This window comes from Dendrobates tinctorius, unplaced genomic scaffold (assembly GCF_039654945.1).
Source record: "Dendrobates tinctorius isolate UK_male_01 unplaced genomic scaffold, ASM3965494v1 ptg000099l, whole genome shotgun sequence".
NCBI lineage: Eukaryota > Metazoa > Chordata > Amphibia > Anura > Dendrobatidae > Dendrobates > Dendrobates tinctorius.
Window position 1 is genome coordinate 9,487,148 of NW_027361767.1, and position 20,504 is coordinate 9,507,651.

General features: G+C 40.4%; 12 non-coding genes across 12 annotated transcripts; all 12 read left to right on the forward strand.

Annotated features, from left to right (window-relative positions):
- Window positions 1-1,094: 1,094 nt before the first annotated feature.
- On the forward strand, window positions 1,095-1,167 carry TRNAK-UUU (transfer RNA lysine (anticodon UUU)). Its single transcript has one exon. It is a non-coding gene; the product is annotated as a tRNA-Lys (tRNA).
- Window positions 1,168-2,478: 1,311 nt separating this feature from the next.
- TRNAK-UUU (transfer RNA lysine (anticodon UUU)) lies at window positions 2,479-2,551 on the forward strand. The gene has a single exon. It is a non-coding gene; the product is annotated as a tRNA-Lys (tRNA).
- Window positions 2,552-6,567: 4,016 nt separating this feature from the next.
- TRNAK-UUU (transfer RNA lysine (anticodon UUU)) lies at window positions 6,568-6,640 on the forward strand. The gene has a single exon. It is a non-coding gene; the product is annotated as a tRNA-Lys (tRNA).
- Window positions 6,641-7,962: 1,322 nt separating this feature from the next.
- Window positions 7,963-8,035, forward strand: TRNAK-UUU (transfer RNA lysine (anticodon UUU)). The gene has a single exon. It is a non-coding gene; the product is annotated as a tRNA-Lys (tRNA).
- A 1,333-nt stretch (window positions 8,036-9,368) lies between these two features.
- On the forward strand, window positions 9,369-9,441 carry TRNAK-UUU (transfer RNA lysine (anticodon UUU)). The gene has a single exon. It is a non-coding gene; the product is annotated as a tRNA-Lys (tRNA).
- A 1,333-nt stretch (window positions 9,442-10,774) lies between these two features.
- TRNAK-UUU (transfer RNA lysine (anticodon UUU)) lies at window positions 10,775-10,847 on the forward strand. Its single transcript has one exon. It is a non-coding gene; the product is annotated as a tRNA-Lys (tRNA).
- A 1,322-nt stretch (window positions 10,848-12,169) lies between these two features.
- Window positions 12,170-12,242, forward strand: TRNAK-UUU (transfer RNA lysine (anticodon UUU)). The gene has a single exon. It is a non-coding gene; the product is annotated as a tRNA-Lys (tRNA).
- A 1,333-nt stretch (window positions 12,243-13,575) lies between these two features.
- TRNAK-UUU (transfer RNA lysine (anticodon UUU)) lies at window positions 13,576-13,648 on the forward strand. The gene has a single exon. It is a non-coding gene; the product is annotated as a tRNA-Lys (tRNA).
- Window positions 13,649-14,997: 1,349 nt separating this feature from the next.
- On the forward strand, window positions 14,998-15,070 carry TRNAK-UUU (transfer RNA lysine (anticodon UUU)). Its single transcript has one exon. It is a non-coding gene; the product is annotated as a tRNA-Lys (tRNA).
- A 1,333-nt stretch (window positions 15,071-16,403) lies between these two features.
- Window positions 16,404-16,476, forward strand: TRNAK-UUU (transfer RNA lysine (anticodon UUU)). The gene has a single exon. It is a non-coding gene; the product is annotated as a tRNA-Lys (tRNA).
- A 1,311-nt stretch (window positions 16,477-17,787) lies between these two features.
- Window positions 17,788-17,860, forward strand: TRNAK-UUU (transfer RNA lysine (anticodon UUU)). Its single transcript has one exon. It is a non-coding gene; the product is annotated as a tRNA-Lys (tRNA).
- A 1,374-nt stretch (window positions 17,861-19,234) lies between these two features.
- Window positions 19,235-19,307, forward strand: TRNAK-UUU (transfer RNA lysine (anticodon UUU)). The gene has a single exon. It is a non-coding gene; the product is annotated as a tRNA-Lys (tRNA).
- Window positions 19,308-20,504: the final 1,197 nt, after the last annotated feature.

Sequence of the window (20,504 nt, forward strand, 5' to 3'; positions counted from 1 at the left end):
TCTGCATCTGGAGGAGAGAAGGTTTTTCCACCAACATAGAAAAGGATTCTTTACTGGTAGGGCAGGGAGAATCTGGAATTCCTTGTCTGAGGAGGTGGGGATGGCGAACTCAGTCAAGGGGTTCAAGAGAGGCCCGGATGTCTTCCTGGAGCGTAACAATATTGTATCTTGCAGTTATTAGGTTCTTTAGAAGGACGTAGATCTGGGGATTTCTTCTGACGGAATATAGGCTGAACTGGACGGACAAATGTCTTTTTTCGGCCTTGCTAACTACAGCTCTGGCAAAAATTAAGAGACCACTGCAAAATCTTCAGTTTGTCTTAATTTTCTCTTTATAGGTATATTTTTGAGTAAAATGTAAATTGCTCTTATATTCTATAAACTACTGACAACATGTCTTCGAATTTCCAAGCACTAAATTTTGTACTTATTTTCAGAAAATGAAAAATGGTCAAAATAGCAAAAAAAATGCAGTGCTTGCAGACCTCAAATAATGCTACAAAAACAAGTTCATAATTATTTAGAAACAACAATACTAATGTTTTATCTCAGGAAGAGTTCAGAAATCAATATTTTGTGGAATAACCATGATTTTTAATCACAGCTTTCATGTGTCTTGGCATGCTTTCCACCAGTCTTTCACACTGCTTTTGGGTGACATTATGCCACTCCTGGTACAAAAATTTAAGCAGTTCTTCTTTGTTTGATGGCTTGTGACTATCCATCTTCCTCACATTCAAGAGGTTTTCAATGGGGTTCAGGTTTGGAGATTGGGCTGGCCATGACAGCGATTTGAGCTAGTGTTCCTTCATCCACACGTTGGTTTACCTAGCCGTGTGGCATGGTGCATTGTTCTGCTGGAAAAGCCAGTCCTCAGAGTTGGGGAACGTTTCCTGAGCAGAAGGAATCAACTATTTTTCCAGGATAACCTTGTATGTGGCTTGATTCACATGTCCTTCGCAAAGATTAACCTGCCCAATTCAAGCCTGGAAATTATGATTTTTGTGGAACTAGAGCAAGTCCAAAAAGGGGCAACAAAATTTAGTAACGGGATGGAAGAATTACGGTACCCAGCGAGATTATCAATGTAGAGAGCCCGGATAGCTCAGTCGGTAGAGCATCAGACTTTTAATCTGAGGGTCCAGGGTTCAAGTCCCTGTTCGGGCATAAGGTTTTAATAAATGGTAATGTTATAGGTAATAGGTGAGGTCATCATGTGGGTGCAACAACTACAATACCCAGAGAGATTAGCAAAAAAGTATTATTTTGTCTAGAAACTGAGGGGTGATCTCATAACCATGTATAAGTATATAAGGGGACAATACAAATATCTCTCCGAGGATCTGTTTATACCAAGGAAGGTGACGGTCACAAGGGGGCATTCTCTGCATCTGGAGGAGAGAAGGTTTTTCCACCAACATAGAAAAGGATTCTTTACTGGTAGGGCAGGGAGAATCTGGAATTCCTTGTCTGAGGAGGTGGGGATGGCGAACTCAGTCAAGGGGTTCAAGAGAGGCCCGGATGTCTTCCTGGAGCGTAACAATATTGTATCTTGCAGTTATTAGGTTCTTTAGAAGGACGTAGATCTGGGGATTTCTTCTGACGGAATATAGGCTGAACTGGACGGACAAATGTCTTTTTTCGGCCTTGCTAACTACAGCTCTGGCAAAAATTAAGAGACCACTGCAAAATCTTCAGTTTGTCTTAATTTTCTCTTTATAGGTATATTTTTGAGTAAAATGTAAATTGCTCTTATATTCTATAAACTACTGACAACATGTCTTCGAATTTCCAAGCACTAAATTTTGTACTTATTTTCAGAAAATGAAAAATGGTCAAAATAGCAAAAAAAATGCAGTGCTTGCAGACCTCAAATAATGCTACGAAAACAAGTTCATAATTATTTAGAAACAACAATACTAATGTTTTATCTCAGGAAGAGTTCAGAAATCAATATTTTGTGGAATAACCATGATTTTTAATCACAGCTTTCATGTGTCTTGGCATGCTTTCCACCAGTCTTTCACACTGCTTTTGGGTGACATTATGCCACTCCTGGTACAAAAATTTAAGCAGTTCTTCTTTGTTTGATGGCTTGTGACTATCCATCTTCCTCACATTCAAGAGGTTTTCAATGGGGTTCAGGTTTGGAGATTGGGCTGGCCATGACAGCGATTTGAGCTAGTGTTCCTTCATCCACACGTTGGTTTACCTAGCCGTGTGGCATGGTGCATTGTTCTGCTGGAAAAGCCAGTCCTCAGAGTTGGGGAACGTTTCCTGAGCAGAAGGAATCAACTATTTTTCCAGGATAACCTTGTATGTGGCTTGATTCACATGTCCTTCGCAAAGATTAACCTGCCCAATTCAAGCCTGGAAATTATGATTTTTGTGGAACTAGAGCAAGTCCAAAAAGGGGCAACAAAATTTAGTAACGGGATGGAAGAATTACGGTACCCAGCGAGATTATCAATGTAGAGAGCCCGGATAGCTCAGTCGGTAGAGCATCAGACTTTTAATCTGAGGGTCCAGGGTTCAAGTCCCTGTTCGGGCGTAAGGTTTTAATAAATGGTAATGTTATAGGTAATAGGTGAGGTCATCATGTGGGTGCAACAACTACTAATACCCAGAGAGATTAGCAAAAAAGTATTATTTTGTCTAGAAACTGAGGGGTGATCTCATAACCATGTATAAGTATATAAGGGGACAATACAAATATCTCTCCGAGGATCTGTTTATACCAAGGAAGGTGACGGTCACAAGGGGGCATTCTCTGCATCTGGAGGAGAGAAGGTTTTTCCACCAACATAGAAAAGGATTCTTTACTGGTAGGGCAGGGAGAATCTGGAATTCCTTGTCTGAGGAGGTGGGGATGGCGAACTCAGTCAAGGGGTTCAAGAGAGGCCCGGATGTCTTCCTGGAGCGTAACAATATTGTATCTTGCAGTTATTAGGTTCTTTAGAAGGACGTAGATCTGGGGATTTCTTCTGACGGAATATAGGCTGAACTGGACGGACAAATGTCTTTTTTCGGCCTTGCTAACTACAGCTCTGGCAAAAATTAAGAGACCACTGCAAAATCTTCAGTTTGTCTTAATTTTCTCTTTATAGGTATATTTTTGAGTAAAATGTAAATTGCTCTTATATTCTATAAACTACTGACAACATGTCTTCGAATTTCCAAGCACTAAATTTTGTACTTATTTTCAGAAAATGAAAAATGGTCAAAATAGCAAAAAAAATGCAGTGCTTGCAGACCTCAAATAATGCTACGAAAACAAGTTCATAATTATTTAGAAACAACAATACTAATGTTTTATCTCAGGAAGAGTTCAGAAATCAATATTTTGTGGAATAACCATGATTTTTAATCACAGCTTTCATGTGTCTTGGCATGCTTTCCACCAGTCTTTCACACTGCTTTTGGGTGACATTATGCCACTCCTGGTACAAAAATTTAAGCAGTTCTTCTTTGTTTGATGGCTTGTGACTATCCATCTTCCTCACATTCAAGAGGTTTTCAATGGGGTTCAGGTTTGGAGATTGGGCTGGCCATGACAGCGATTTGAGCTAGTGTTCCTTCATCCACACGTTGGTTTACCTAGCCGTGTGGCATGGTGCATTGTTCTGCTGGAAAAGCCAGTCCTCAGAGTTGGGGAACGTTTCCTGAGCAGAAGGAATCAACTGTTTTTCCAGGATAACCTTGTATGTGGCTTGATTCACATGTCCTTCGCAAAGATTAACCTGCCCAATTCAAGCCTGGAAATTATGATTTTTGTGGAACTAGAGCAAGTCCAAAAAGGGGCAACAAAATTTAGTAACGGGATGGAAGAATTACGGTACCCAGCGAGATTATCAATGTAGAGAGCCCGGATCAAGGGTCCAGGGTTCAAGTCCCTGTTCGGGCGTAAGGTTTTAATAAATGGTAATGTTATAGGTAATAGGTGAGGTCATCATGTGGGTGCAACAACTACAATACCCAGAGAGATTAGCAAAAAAGTATTATTTTGTCTAGAAACTGAGGGGTGATCTCATAACCATGTATAAGTATATAAGGGGACAATACAAATATCTCTCCGAGGATCTGTTTATACCAAGGAAGGTGACGGTCACAAGGGGGCATTCTCTGCATCTGGAGGAGAGAAGGTTTTTCCACCAACATAGAAAAGGATTCTTTACTGGTAGGGCAGGGAGAATCTGGAATTCCTTGTCTGAGGAGGTGGGGATGGCGAACTCAGTCAAGGGGTTCAAGAGAGGCCCGGATGTCTTCCTGGAGCGTAACAATATTGTATCTTGCAGTTATTAGGTTCTTTAGAAGGACGTAGATCTGGGGATTTCTTCTGACGGAATATAGGCTGAACTGGACGGACAAATGTCTTTTTTCGGCCTTGCTAACTACAGCTCTGGCAAAAATTAAGAGACCACTGCAAAATCTTCAGTTTGTCTTAATTTTCTCTTTATAGGTATATTTTTGAGTAAAATGTAAATTGCTCTTATATTCTATAAACTACTGACAACATGTCTTCGAATTTCCAAGCACTAAATTTTGTACTTATTTTCAGAAAATGAAAAATGGTCAAAATAGCAAAAAAAATGCAGTGCTTGCAGACCTCAAATAATGCTACGAAAACAAGTTCATAATTATTTAGAAACAACAATACTAATGTTTTATCTCAGGAAGAGTTCAGAAATCAATATTTTGTGGAATAACCATGATTTTTAATCACAGCTTTCATGTGTCTTGGCATGCTTTCCACCAGTCTTTCACACTGCTTTTGGGTGACATTATGCCACTCCTGGTACAAAAATTTAAGCAGTTCTTCTTTGTTTGATGGCTTGTGACTATCCATCTTCCTCACATTCAAGAGGTTTTCAATGGGGTTCAGGTTTGGAGATTGGGCTGGCCATGACAGCGATTTGAGCTAGTGTTCCTTCATCCACACGTTGGTTTACCTAGCCGTGTGGCATGGTGCATTGTTCTGCTGGAAAAGCCAGTCCTCAGAGTTGGGGAACGTTTCCTGAGCAGAAGGAATCAACTGTTTTTCCAGGATAACCTTGTATGTGGCTTGATTCACATGTCCTTCGCAAAGATTAACCTGCCCAATTCAAGCCTGGAAATTATGATTTTTGTGGAACTAGAGCAAGTCCAAAAAGGGGCAACAAAATTTAGTAACGGGATGGAAGAATTACGGTACCCAGCGAGATTATCAATGTAGAGAGCCCGGATCAAGGGTCCAGGGTTCAAGTCCCTGTTCGGGCGTAAGGTTTTAATAAATGGTAATGTTATAGGTAATAGGTGAGGTCATCATGTGGGTGCAACAACTACAATACCCAGAGAGATTAGCAAAAAAGTATTATTTTGTCTAGAAACTGAGGGGTGATCTCATAACCATGTATAAGTATATAAGGGGACAATACAAATATCTCTCCGAGGATCTGTTTATACCAAGGAAGGTGACGGTCACAAGGGGGCATTCTCTGCATCTGGAGGAGAGAAGGTTTTTCCACCAACATAGAAAAGGATTCTTTACTGGTAGGGCAGGGAGAATCTGGAATTCCTTGTCTGAGGAGGTGGGGATGGCGAACTCAGTCAAGGGGTTCAAGAGAGGCCCGGATGTCTTCCTGGAGCGTAACAATATTGTATCTTGCAGTTATTAGGTTCTTTAGAAGGACGTAGATCTGGGGATTTCTTCTGACGGAATATAGGCTGAACTGGACGGACAAATGTCTTTTTTCGGCCTTGCTAACTACAGCTCTGGCAAAAATTAAGAGACCACTGCAAAATCTTCAGTTTGTCTTAATTTTCTCTTTATAGGTATATTTTTGAGTAAAATGTAAATTGCTCTTATATTCTATAAACTACTGACAACATGTCTTCGAATTTCCAAGCACTAAATTTTGTACTTATTTTCAGAAAATGAAAAATGGTCAAAATAGCAAAAAAAATGCAGTGCTTGCAGACCTCAAATAATGCTACGAAAACAAGTTCATAATTATTTAGAAACAACAATACTAATGTTTTATCTCAGGAAGAGTTCAGAAATCAATATTTTGTGGAATAACCATGATTTTTAATCACAGCTTTCATGTGTCTTGGCATGCTTTCCACCAGTCTTTCACACTGCTTTTGGGTGACATTATGCCACTCCTGGTACAAAAATTTAAGCAGTTCTTCTTTGTTTGATGGCTTGTGACTATCCATCTTCCTCACATTCAAGAGGTTTTCAATGGGGTTCAGGTTTGGAGATTGGGCTGGCCATGACAGCGATTTGAGCTAGTGTTCCTTCATCCACACGTTGGTTTACCTAGCCGTGTGGCATGGTGCATTGTTCTGCTGGAAAAGCCAGTCCTCAGAGTTGGGGAACGTTTCCTGAGCAGAAGGAATCAACTATTTTTCCAGGATAACCTTGTATGTGGCTTGATTCACATGTCCTTCGCAAAGATTAACCTGCCCAATTCAAGCCTGGAAATTATGATTTTTGTGGAACTAGAGCAAGTCCAAAAAGGGGCAACAAAATTTAGTAACGGGATGGAAGAATTACGGTACCCAGCGAGATTATCAATGTAGAGAGCCCGGATAGCTCAGTCGGTAGAGCATCAGACTTTTAATCTGAGGGTCCAGGGTTCAAGTCCCTGTTCGGGCGTAAGGTTTTAATAAATGGTAATGTTATAGGTAATAGGTGAGGTCATCATGGGGGTACAATGTGGGTGCAACAACTACAATACCCAGAGAGATTAGCAAAAAAGTAATATTTTGTCTAGAAACTGAGGGGTGATCTCATAACCATGTATAAGTATATAAGGGGACAATACAAATATCTCTCCGAGGATCTGTTTATACCAAGGAAGGTGACGGTCACAAGGGGGCATTCTCTGCATCTGGAGGAGAGAAGGTTTTTCCACCAACATAGAAAAGGATTCTTTACTGGTAGGGCAGGGAGAATCTGGAATTCCTTGTCTGAGGAGGTGGGGATGGCGAACTCAGTCAAGGGGTTCAAGAGAGGCCCGGATGTCTTCCTGGAGCGTAACAATATTGTATCTTGCAGTTATTAGGTTCTTTAGAAGGACGTAGATCTGGGGATTTCTTCTGACGGAATATAGGCTGAACTGGACGGACAAATGTCTTTTTTCGGCCTTGCTAACTACAGCTCTGGCAAAAATTAAGAGACCACTGCAAAATCTTCAGTTTGTCTTAATTTTCTCTTTATAGGTATATTTTTGAGTAAAATGTAAATTGCTCTTATATTCTATAAACTACTGACAACATGTCTTCGAATTTCCAAGCACTAAATTTTGTACTTATTTTCAGAAAATGAAAAATGGTCAAAATAGCAAAAAAAATGCAGTGCTTGCAGACCTCAAATAATGCTACGAAAACAAGTTCATAATTATTTAGAAACAACAATACTAATGTTTTATCTCAGGAAGAGTTCAGAAATCAATATTTTGTGGAATAACCATGATTTTTAATCACAGCTTTCATGTGTCTTGGCATGCTTTCCACCAGTCTTTCACACTGCTTTTGGGTGACATTATGCCACTCCTGGTACAAAAATTTAAGCAGTTCTTCTTTGTTTGATGGCTTGTGACTATCCATCTTCCTCACATTCAAGAGGTTTTCAATGGGGTTCAGGTTTGGAGATTGGGCTGGCCATGACAGCGATTTGAGCTAGTGTTCCTTCATCCACACGTTGGTTTACCTAGCCGTGTGGCATGGTGCATTGTTCTGCTGGAAAAGCCAGTCCTCAGAGTTGGGGAACGTTTCCTGAGCAGAAGGAATCAACTATTTTTCCAGGATAACCTTGTATGTGGCTTGATTCACATGTCCTTCGCAAAGATTAACCTGCCCAATTCAAGCCTGGAAATTATGATTTTTGTGGAACTAGAGCAAGTCCAAAAAGGGGCAACAAAATTTAGTAACGGGATGGAAGAATTACGGTACCCAGCGAGATTATCAATGTAGAGAGCCCGGATACCTCAGTCGGTAGAGCATCAGACTTTTAATCTGAGGGTCCAGGGTTCAAGTCCCTGTTCGGGCGTAAGGTTTTAATAAATGGTAATGTTATAGGTAATAGGTGAGGTCATCATGGGGGTACAATGTGGGTGCAATGTGGGTGCAACAACTACAATACCCAGAGAGATTAGCAAAAAAGTATTATTTTGTCTAGAAACTGAGGGGTGATCTCATAACCATGTATAAGTATATAAGGGGACAATACAAATATCTCTCCGAGGATCTGTTTATACCAAGGAAGGTGACGGTCACAAGGGGGCATTCTCTGCATCTGGAGGAGAGAAGGTTTTTCCACCAACATAGAAAAGGATTCTTTACTGGTAGGGCAGGGAGAATCTGGAATTCCTTGTCTGAGGAGGTGGGGATGGCGAACTCAGTCAAGGGGTTCAAGAGAGGCCCGGATGTCTTCCTGGAGCGTAACAATATTGTATCTTGCAGTTATTAGGTTCTTTAGAAGGACGTAGATCTGGGGATTTCTTCTGACGGAATATAGGCTGAACTGGACGGACAAATGTCTTTTTTCGGCCTTGCTAACTACAGCTCTGGCAAAAATTAAGAGACCACTGCAAAATCTTCAGTTTGTCTTAATTTTCTCTTTATAGGTATATTTTTGAGTAAAATGTAAATTGCTCTTATATTCTATAAACTACTGACAACATGTCTTCGAATTTCCAAGCACTAAATTTTGTACTTATTTTCAGAAAATGAAAAATGGTCAAAATAGCAAAAAAAATGCAGTGCTTGCAGACCTCAAATAATGCTACGAAAACAAGTTCATAATTATTTAGAAACAACAATACTAATGTTTTATCTCAGGAAGAGTTCAGAAATCAATATTTTGTGGAATAACCATGATTTTTAATCACAGCTTTCATGTGTCTTGGCATGCTTTCCACCAGTCTTTCACACTGCTTTTGGGTGACATTATGCCACTCCTGGTACAAAAATTTAAGCAGTTCTTCTTTGTTTGATGGCTTGTGACTATCCATCTTCCTCACATTCAAGAGGTTTTCAATGGGGTTCAGGTTTGGAGATTGGGCTGGCCATGACAGCGATTTGAGCTAGTGTTCCTTCATCCACACGTTGGTTTACCTAGCCGTGTGGCATGGTGCATTGTTCTGCTGGAAAAGCCAGTCCTCAGAGTTGGGGAACGTTTCCTGAGCAGAAGGAATCAACTATTTTTCCAGGATAACCTTGTATGTGGCTTGATTCACATGTCCTTCGCAAAGATTAACCTGCCCAATTCAAGCCTGGAAATTATGATTTTTGTGGAACTAGAGCAAGTCCAAAAAGGGGCAACAAAATTTAGTAACGGGATGGAAGAATTACGGTACCCAGCGAGATTATCAATGTAGAGAGCCCGGATAGCTCAGTCGGTAGAGCATCAGACTTTTAATCTGAGGGTCCAGGGTTCAAGTCCCTGTTCGGGCGTAAGGTTTTAATAAATGGTAATGTTATAGGTAATAGGTGAGGTCATCATGGGGGTACAATGTGGGTGCAATGTGGGTGCAACAACTACAATACCCAGAGAGATTAGCAAAAAAGTATTATTTTGTCTAGAAACTGAGGGGTGATCTCATAACCATGTATAAGTATATAAGGGGACAATACAAATATCTCTCCGAGGATCTGTTTATACCAAGGAAGGTGACGGTCACAAGGGGGCATTCTCTGCATCTGGAGGAGAGAAGGTTTTTCCACCAACATAGAAAAGGATTCTTTACTGGTAGGGCAGGGAGAATCTGGAATTCCTTGTCTGAGGAGGTGGGGATGGCGAACTCAGTCAAGGGGTTCAAGAGAGGCCCGGATGTCTTCCTGGAGCGTAACAATATTGTATCTTGCAGTTATTAGGTTCTTTAGAAGGACGTAGATCTGGGGATTTCTTCTGACGGAATATAGGCTGAACTGGACGGACAAATGTCTTTTTTCGGCCTTGCTAACTACAGCTCTGGCAAAAATTAAGAGACCACTGCAAAATCTTCAGTTTGTCTTAATTTTCTCTTTATAGGTATATTTTTGAGTAAAATGTAAATTGCTCTTATATTCTATAAACTACTGACAACATGTCTTCGAATTTCCAAGCACTAAATTTTGTACTTATTTTCAGAAAATGAAAAATGGTCAAAATAGCAAAAAAAATGCAGTGCTTGCAGACCTCAAATAATGCTACGAAAACAAGTTCATAATTATTTAGAAACAACAATACTAATGTTTTATCTCAGGAAGAGTTCAGAAATCAATATTTTGTGGAATAACCATGATTTTTAATCACAGCTTTCATGTGTCTTGGCATGCTTTCCACCAGTCTTTCACACTGCTTTTGGGTGACATTATGCCACTCCTGGTACAAAAATTTAAGCAGTTCTTCTTTGTTTGATGGCTTGTGACTATCCATCTTCCTCACATTCAAGAGGTTTTCAATGGGGTTCAGGTTTGGAGATTGGGCTGGCCATGACAGCGATTTGAGCTAGTGTTCCTTCATCCACACGTTGGTTTACCTAGCCGTGTGGCATGGTGCATTGTTCTGCTGGAAAAGCCAGTCCTCAGAGTTGGGGAACGTTTCCTGAGCAGAAGGAATCAACTATTTTTCCAGGATAACCTTGTATGTGGCTTGATTCACATGTCCTTCGCAAAGATTAACCTGCCCAATTCAAGCCTGGAAATTATGATTTTTGTGGAACTAGAGCAAGTCCAAAAAGGGGCAACAAAATTTAGTAACGGGATGGAAGAATTACGGTACCCAGCGAGATTATCAATGTAGAGAGCCCGGATAGCTCAGTCGGTAGAGCATCAGACTTTTAATCTGAGGGTCCAGGGTTCAAGTCCCTGTTCGGGCGTAAGGTTTTAATAAATGGTAATGTTATAGGTAATAGGTGAGGTCATCATGGGGGTACAATGTGGGTGCAACAACTACAATACCCAGAGAGATTAGCAAAAAAGTAATATTTTGTCTAGAAACTGAGGGGTGATCTCATAACCATGTATAAGTATATAAGGGGACAATACAAATATCTCTCCGAGGATCTGTTTATACCAAGGAAGGTGACGGTCACAAGGGGGCATTCTCTGCATCTGGAGGAGAGAAGGTTTTTCCACCAACATAGAAAAGGATTCTTTACTGGTAGGGCAGGGAGAATCTGGAATTCCTTGTCTGAGGAGGTGGGGATGGCGAACTCAGTCAAGGGGTTCAAGAGAGGCCCGGATGTCTTCCTGGAGCGTAACAATATTGTATCTTGCAGTTATTAGGTTCTTTAGAAGGACGTAGATCTGGGGATTTCTTCTGACGGAATATAGGCTGAACTGGACGGACAAATGTCTTTTTTCGGCCTTGCTAACTACAGCTCTGGCAAAAATTAAGAGACCACTGCAAAATCTTCAGTTTGTCTTAATTTTCTCTTTATAGGTATATTTTTGAGTAAAATGTAAATTGCTCTTATATTCTATAAACTACTGACAACATGTCTTCGAATTTCCAAGCACTAAATTTTGTACTTATTTTCAGAAAATGAAAAATGGTCAAAATAGCAAAAAAAATGCAGTGCTTGCAGACCTCAAATAATGCTACGAAAACAAGTTCATAATTATTTAGAAACAACAATACTAATGTTTTATCTCAGGAAGAGTTCAGAAATCAATATTTTGTGGAATAACCATGATTTTTAATCACAGCTTTCATGTGTCTTGGCATGCTTTCCACCAGTCTTTCACACTGCTTTTGGGTGACATTATGCCACTCCTGGTACAAAAATTTAAGCAGTTCTTCTTTGTTTGATGGCTTGTGACTATCCATCTTCCTCACATTCAAGAGGTTTTCAATGGGGTTCAGGTTTGGAGATTGGGCTGGCCATGACAGCGATTTGAGCTAGTGTTCCTTCATCCACACGTTGGTTTACCTAGCCGTGTGGCATGGTGCATTGTTCTGCTGGAAAAGCCAGTCCTCAGAGTTGGGGAACGTTTCCTGAGCAGAAGGAATCAACTATTTTTCCAGGATAACCTTGTATGTGGCTTGATTCACATGTCCTTCGCAAAGATTAACCTGCCCAATTCAAGCCTGGAAATTATGATTTTTGTGGAACTAGAGCAAGTCCAAAAAGGGGCAACAAAATTTAGTAACGGGATGGAAGAATTACGGTACCCAGCGAGATTATCAATGTAGAGAGCCCGGATAGCTCAGTCGGTAGAGCATCAGACTTTTAATCTGAGGGTCCAGGGTTCAAGTCCCTGTTCGGGCGTAAGGTTTTAATAAATGGTAATGTTATAGGTAATAGGTGAGGTCATCATGGGGGTACAATGTGGGTGCAATGTGGGTGCAACAACTACAATACCCAGAGAGATTAGCAAAAAAGTATTATTTTGTCTAGAAACTGAGGGGTGATCTCATAACCATGTATAAGTATATAAGGGGACAATACAAATATCTCTCCGAGGATCTGTTTATACCAAGGAAGGTGACGGTCACAAGGGGGCATTCTCTGCATCTGGAGGAGAGAAGGTTTTTCCACCAACATAGAAAAGGATTCTTTACTGGTAGGGCAGGGAGAATCTGGAATTCCTTGTCTGAGGAGGTGGGGATGGCGAACTCAGTCAAGGGGTTCAAGAGAGGCCCGGATGTCTTCCTGGAGCGTAACAATATTGTATCTTGCAGTTATTAGGTTCTTTAGAAGGACGTAGATCTGGGGATTTCTTCTGACGGAATATAGGCTGAACTGGACGGACAAATGTCTTTTTTCGGCCTTGCTAACTACAGCTCTGGCAAAAATTAAGAGACCACTGCAAAATCTTCAGTTTGTCTTAATTTTCTCTTTATAGGTATATTTTTGAGTAAAATGTAAATTGCTCTTATATTCTATAAACTACTGACAACATGTCTTCGAATTTCCAAGCACTAAATTTTGTACTTATTTTCAGAAAATGAAAAATGGTCAAAATAGCAAAAAAAATGCAGTGCTTGCAGACCTCAAATAATGCTACGAAAACAAGTTCATAATTATTTAGAAACAACAATACTAATGTTTTATCTCAGGAAGAGTTCAGAAATCAATATTTTGTGGAATAACCATGATTTTTAATCACAGCTTTCATGTGTCTTGGCATGCTTTCCACCAGTCTTTCACACTGCTTTTGGGTGACATTATGCCACTCCTGGTACAAAAATTTAAGCAGTTCTTCTTTGTTTGATGGCTTGTGACTATCCATCTTCCTCACATTCAAGAGGTTTTCAATGGGGTTCAGGTTTGGAGATTGGGCTGGCCATGACAGCGATTTGAGCTAGTGTTCCTTCATCCACACGTTGGTTTACCTAGCCGTGTGGCATGGTGCATTGTTCTGCTGGAAAAGCCAGTCCTCAGAGTTGGGGAACGTTTCCTGAGCAGAAGGAATCAACTATTTTTCCAGGATAACCTTGTATGTGGCTTGATTCACATGTCCTTCGCAAAGATTAACCTGCCCAATTCAAGCCTGGAAATTATGATTTTTGTGGAACTAGAGCAAGTCCAAAAAGGGGCAACAAAATTTAGTAACGGGATGGAAGAATTACGGTACCCAGCGAGATTATCAATGTAGAGAGCCCGGATAGCTCAGTCGGTAGAGCATCAGACTTTTAATCTGAGGGTCCAGGGTTCAAGTCCCTGTTCGGGCGTAAGGTTTTAATAAATGGTAATGTTATAGGTAATAGGTGAGGTCATCATGGGGGTACAATGTGGGTACAATGTGGGTGCAATGTGGGTGCAACAACTACAATACCCAGAGAGATTAGCAAAAAAGTATTATTTTGTCTAGAAACTGAGGGGTGATCTCATAACCATGTATAAGTATATAAGGGGACAATACAAATATCTCTCCGAGGATCTGTTTATACCAAGGAAGGTGACGGTCACAAGGGGGCATTCTCTGCATCTGGAGGAGAGAAGGTTTTTCCACCAACATAGAAAAGGATTCTTTACTGGTAGGGCAGGGAGAATCTGGAATTCCTTGTCTGAGGAGGTGGGGATGGCGAACTCAGTCAAGGGGTTCAAGAGAGGCCCGGATGTCTTCCTGGAGCGTAACAATATTGTATCTTGCAGTTATTAGGTTCTTTAGAAGGACGTAGATCTGGGGATTTCTTCTGACGGAATATAGGCTGAACTGGACGGACAAATGTCTTTTTTCGGCCTTGCTAACTACAGCTCTGGCAAAAATTAAGAGACCACTGCAAAATCTTCAGTTTGTCTTAATTTTCTCTTTATAGGTATATTTTTGAGTAAAATGTAAATTGCTCTTATATTCTATAAACTACTGACAACATGTCTTCGAATTTCCAAGCACTAAATTTTGTACTTATTTTCAGAAAATGAAAAATGGTCAAAATAGCAAAAAAAATGCAGTGCTTGCAGACCTCAAATAATGCTACGAAAACAAGTTCATAATTATTTAGAAACAACAATACTAATGTTTTATCTCAGGAAGAGTTCAGAAATCAATATTTTGTGGAATAACCATGATTTTTAATCACAGCTTTCATGTGTCTTGGCATGCTTTCCACCAGTCTTTCACACTGCTTTTGGGTGACATTATGCCACTCCTGGTACAAAAATTTAAGCAGTTCTTCTTTGTTTGATGGCTTGTGACTATCCATCTTCCTCACATTCAAGAGGTTTTCAATGGGGTTCAGGTTTGGAGATTGGGCTGGCCATGACAGCGATTTGAGCTAGTGTTCCTTCATCCACACGTTGGTTTACCTAGCCGTGTGGCATGGTGCATTGTTCTGCTGGAAAAGCCAGTCCTCAGAGTTGGGGAACGTTTCCTGAGCAGAAGGAATCAACTATTTTTCCAGGATAACCTTGTATGTGGCTTGATTCACATGTCCTTCGCAAAGATTAACCTGCCCAATTCAAGCCTGGAAATTATGATTTTTGTGGAACTAGAGCAAGTCCAAAAAGGGGCAACAAAATTTAGTAACGGGATGGAAGAATTACGGTACCCAGCGAGATTATCCAGCGAGATTATCCAGCCCGGATAGCTCAGTCGGTAGAGCATCAGACTTTTAATCTGAGGGTCCAGGGTTCAAGTCCCTGTTCGGGCGTAAGGTTTTAATAAATGGTAATGTTATAGGTAATAGGTGAGGTCATCATGGGGGTACAATGTGGGTGCAATGTGGGTGCAACAACTACAATACCCAGAGAGATTAGCAAAAAAGTATTATTTTGTCTAGAAACTGAGGGGTGATCTCATAACCATGTATAAGTATATAAGGGGACAATACAAATATCTCTCCGAGGATCTGTTTATACCAAGGAAGGTGACGGTCACAAGGGGGCATTCTCTGCATCTGGAGGAGAGAAGGTTTTTCCACCAACATAGAAAAGGATTCTTTACTGGTAGGGCAGGGAGAATCTGGAATTCCTTGTCTGAGGAGGTGGGGATGGCGAACTCAGTCAAGGGGTTCAAGAGAGGCCCGGATGTCTTCCTGGAGCGTAACAATATTGTATCTTGCAGTTATTAGGTTCTTTAGAAGGACGTAGATCTGGGGATTTCTTCTGACGGAATATAGGCTGAACTGGACGGACAAATGTCTTTTTTCGGCCTTGCTAACTACAGCTCTGGCAAAAATTAAGAGACCACTGCAAAATCTTCAGTTTGTCTTAATTTTCTCTTTATAGGTATATTTTTGAGTAAAATGTAAATTGCTCTTATATTCTATAAACTACTGACAACATGTCTTCGAATTTCCAAGCACTAAATTTTGTACTTATTTTCAGAAAATGAAAAATGGTCAAAATAGCAAAAAAAATGCAGTGCTTGCAGACCTCAAATAATGCTACGAAAACAAGTTCATAATTATTTAGAAACAACAATACTAATGTTTTATCTCAGGAAGAGTTCAGAAATCAATATTTTGTGGAATAACCATGATTTTTAATCACAGCTTTCATGTGTCTTGGCATGCTTTCCACCAGTCTTTCACACTGCTTTTGGGTGACATTATGCCACTCCTGGTACAAAAATTTAAGCAGTTCTTCTTTGTTTGATGGCTTGTGACTATCCATCTTCCTCACATTCAAGAGGTTTTCAATGGGGTTCAGGTTTGGAGATTGGGCTGGCCATGACAGCGATTTGAGCTAGTGTTCCTTCATCCACACGTTGGTTTACCTAGCCGTGTGGCATGGTGCATTGTTCTGCTGGAAAAGCCAGTCCTCAGAGTTGGGGAACGTTTCCTGAGCAGAAGGAATCAACTATTTTTCCAGGATAACCTTGTATGTGGCTTGATTCACATGTCCTTCGCAAAGATTAACCTGCCCAATTCAAGCCTGGAAATTATGATTTTTGTGGAACTAGAGCAAGTCCAAAAAGGGGCAACAAAATTTAGTAACGGGATGGAAGAATTACGGTACCCAGCGAGATTATCAATGTAGAGAGCCCGGATAGCTCAGTCGGTAGAGCATCAGACTTTTAATCTGAGGGTCCAGGGTTCAAGTCCCTGTTCGGGCGTAAGGTTTTAATAAATGGTAATGTTATAGGTAATAGGTGAGGTCATCATGTGGGTGCAACAACTACAATACCCAGAGAGATTAGCAAAAAAGTATTATTTTGTCTAGAAACTGAGGGGTGATCTCATAACCATGTATAAGTATATAAGGGGACAATACAAATATCTCTCCGAGGATCTGTTTATACCAAGGAAGGTGACGGTCACAAGGGGGCATTCTCTGCATCTGGAGGAGAGAAGGTTTTTCCACCAACATAGAAAAGGATTCTTTACTGGTAGGGCAGGGAGAATCTGGAATTCCTTGTCTGAGGAGGTGGGGATGGCGAACTCAGTCAAGGGGTTCAAGAGAGGCCCGGATGTCTTCCTGGAGCGTAACAATATTGTATCTTGCAGTTATTAGGTTCTTTAGAAGGACGTAGATCTGGGGATTTCTTCTGACGGAATATAGGCTGAACTGGACGGACAAATGTCTTTTTTCGGCCTTGCTAACTACAGCTCTGGCAAAAATTAAGAGACCACTGCAAAATCTTCAGTTTGTCTTAATTTTCTCTTTATAGGTATATTTTTGAGTAAAATGTAAATTGCTCTTATATTCTATAAACTACTGACAACATGTCTTCGAATTTCCAAGCACTAAATTTTGTACTTATTTTCAGAAAATGAAAAATGGTCAAAATAGCAAAAAAAATGCAGTGCTTGCAGACCTCAAATAATGCTACGAAAACAAGTTCATAATTATTTAGAAACAACAATACTAATGTTTTATCTCAGGAAGAGTTCAGAAATCAATATTTTGTGGAATAACCATGATTTTTAATCACAGCTTTCATGTGTCTTGGCATGCTTTCCACCAGTCTTTCACACTGCTTTTGGGTGACATTATGCCACTCCTGGTACAAAAATTTAAGCAGTTCTTCTTTGTTTGATGGCTTGTGACTATCCATCTTCCTCACATTCAAGAGGTTTTCAATGGGGTTCAGGTTTGGAGATTGGGCTGGCCATGACAGCGATTTGAGCTAGTGTTCCTTCATCCACACGTTGGTTTACCTAGCCGTGTGGCATGGTGCATTGTTCTGCTGGAAAAGCCAGTCCTCAGAGTTGGGGAACGTTTCCTGAGCAGAAGGAATCAACTATTTTTCCAGGATAACCTTGTATGTGGCTTGATTCACATGTCCTTCGCAAAGATTAACCTGCCCAATTCAAGCCTGGAAATTATGATTTTTGTGGAACTAGAGCAAGTCCAAAAAGGGGCAACAAAATTTAGTAACGGGATGGAAGAATTACGGTACCCAGCGAGATTATCAATGTAGAGAGCCCGGATAGCTCAGTCGGTAGAGCATCAGACTTTTAATCTGAGGGTCCAGGGTTCAAGTCCCTGTTCGGGCGTAAGGTTTTAATAAATGGTAATGTTATAGGTAATTTTTTTATTTTAATAAATGGTAATGTTATAGGTAATAGGTGAGGTCATCATGGGGGTACAATGTGGGTGCAATGTGGGTGCAACAACTACAATACCCAGAGAGATTAGCAAAAAAGTATTATTTTGTCTAGAAACTGAGGGGTGATCTCATAACCATGTATAAGTATATAAGGGGACAATACAAATATCTCTCCGAGGATCTGTTTATACCAAGGAAGGTGACGGTCACAAGGGGGCATTCTCTGCATCTGGAGGAGAGAAGGTTTTTCCACCAACATAGAAAAGGATTCTTTACTGGTAGGGCAGGGAGAATCTGGAATTCCTTGTCTGAGGAGGTGGGGATGGCGAACTCAGTCAAGGGGTTCAAGAGAGGCCCGGATGTCTTCCTGGAGCGTAACAATATTGTATCTTGCAGTTATTAGGTTCTTTAGAAGGACGTAGATCTGGGGATTTCTTCTGACGGAATATAGGCTGAACTGGACGGACAAATGTCTTTTTTCGGCCTTGCTAACTACAGCTCTGGCAAAAATTAAGAGACCACTGCAAAATCTTCAGTTTGTCTTAATTTTCTCTTTATAGGTATATTTTTGAGTAAAATGTAAATTGCTCTTATATTCTATAAACTACTGACAACATGTCTTCGAATTTCCAAGCACTAAATTTTGTACTTATTTTCAGAAAATGAAAAATGGTCAAAATAGCAAAAAAAATGCAGTGCTTGCAGACCTCAAATAATGCTACGAAAACAAGTTCATAATTATTTAGAAACAACAATACTAATGTTTTATCTCAGGAAGAGTTCAGAAATCAATATTTTGTGGAATAACCATGATTTTTAATCACAGCTTTCATGTGTCTTGGCATGCTTTCCACCAGTCTTTCACACTGCTTTTGGGTGACATTATGCCACTCCTGGTACAAAAATTTAAGCAGTTCTTCTTTGTTTGATGGCTTGTGACTATCCATCTTCCTCACATTCAAGAGGTTTTCAATGGGGTTCAGGTTTGGAGATTGGGCTGGCCATGACAGCGATTTGAGCTAGTGTTCCTTCATCCACACGTTGGTTTACCTAGCCGTGTGGCATGGTGCATTGTTCTGCTGGAAAAGCCAGTCCTCAGAGTTGGGGAACGTTTCCTGAGCAGAAGGAATCAACTATTTTTCCAGGATAACCTTGTATGTGGCTTGATTCACATGTCCTTCGCAAAGATTAACCTGCCCAATTCAAGCCTGGAAATTATGATTTTTGTGGAACTAGAGCAAGTCCAAAAAGGGGCAACAAAATTTAGTAACGGGATGGAAGAATTACGGTACCCAGCGAGATTATCCAGCGAGATTATCCAGCCCGGATAGCTCAGTCGGTAGAGCATCAGACTTTTAATCTGAGGGTCCAGGGTTCAAGTCCCTGTTCGGGCGTAAGGTTTTAATAAATGGTAATGTTATAGGTAATAGGTGAGGTCATCATGGGGGTACAATGTGGGTGCAATGTGGGTGCAACAACTACAATACCCAGAGAGATTAGCAAAAAAGTATTATTTTGTCTAGAAACTGAGGGGTGATCTCATAACCATGTATAAGTATATAAGGGGACAATACAAATATCTCTCCGAGGATCTGTTTATACCAAGGAAGGTGACGGTCACAAGGGGGCATTCTCTGCATCTGGAGGAGAGAAGGTTTTTCCACCAACATAGAAAAGGATTCTTTACTGGTAGGGCAGGGAGAATCTGGAATTCCTTGTCTGAGGAGGTGGGGATGGCGAACTCAGTCAAGGGGTTCAAGAGAGGCCCGGATGTCTTCCTGGAGCGTAACAATATTGTATCTTGCAGTTATTAGGTTCTTTAGAAGGACGTAGATCTGGGGATTTCTTCTGACGGAATATAGGCTGAACTGGACGGACAAATGTCTTTTTTCGGCCTTGCTAACTACAGCTCTGGCAAAAATTAAGAGACCACTGCAAAATCTTCAGTTTGTCTTAATTTTCTCTTTATAGGTATATTTTTGAGTAAAATGTAAATTGCTCTTATATTCTATAAACTACTGACAACATGTCTTCGAATTTCCAAGCACTAAATTTTGTACTTATTTTCAGAAAATGAAAAATGGTCAAAATAGCAAAAAAAATGCAGTGCTTGCAGACCTCAAATAATGCTACGAAAACAAGTTCATAATTATTTAGAAACAACAATACTAATGTTTTATCTCAGGAAGAGTTCAGAAATCAATATTTTGTGGAATAACCATGATTTTTAATCACAGCTTTCATGTGTCTTGGCATGCTTTCCACCAGTCTTTCACACTGCTTTTGGGTGACATTATGCCACTCCTGGTACAAAAATTTAAGCAGTTCTTCTTTGTTTGATGGCTTGTGACTATCCATCTTCCTCACATTCAAGAGGTTTTCAATGGGGTTCAGGTTTGGAGATTGGGCTGGCCATGACAGCGATTTGAGCTAGTGTTCCTTCATCCACACGTTGGTTTACCTAGCCGTGTGGCATGGTGCATTGTTCTGCTGGAAAAGCCAGTCCTCAGAGTTGGGGAACGTTTCCTGAGCAGAAGGAATCAACTATTTTTCCAGGATAACCTTGTATGTGGCTTGATTCACATGTCCTT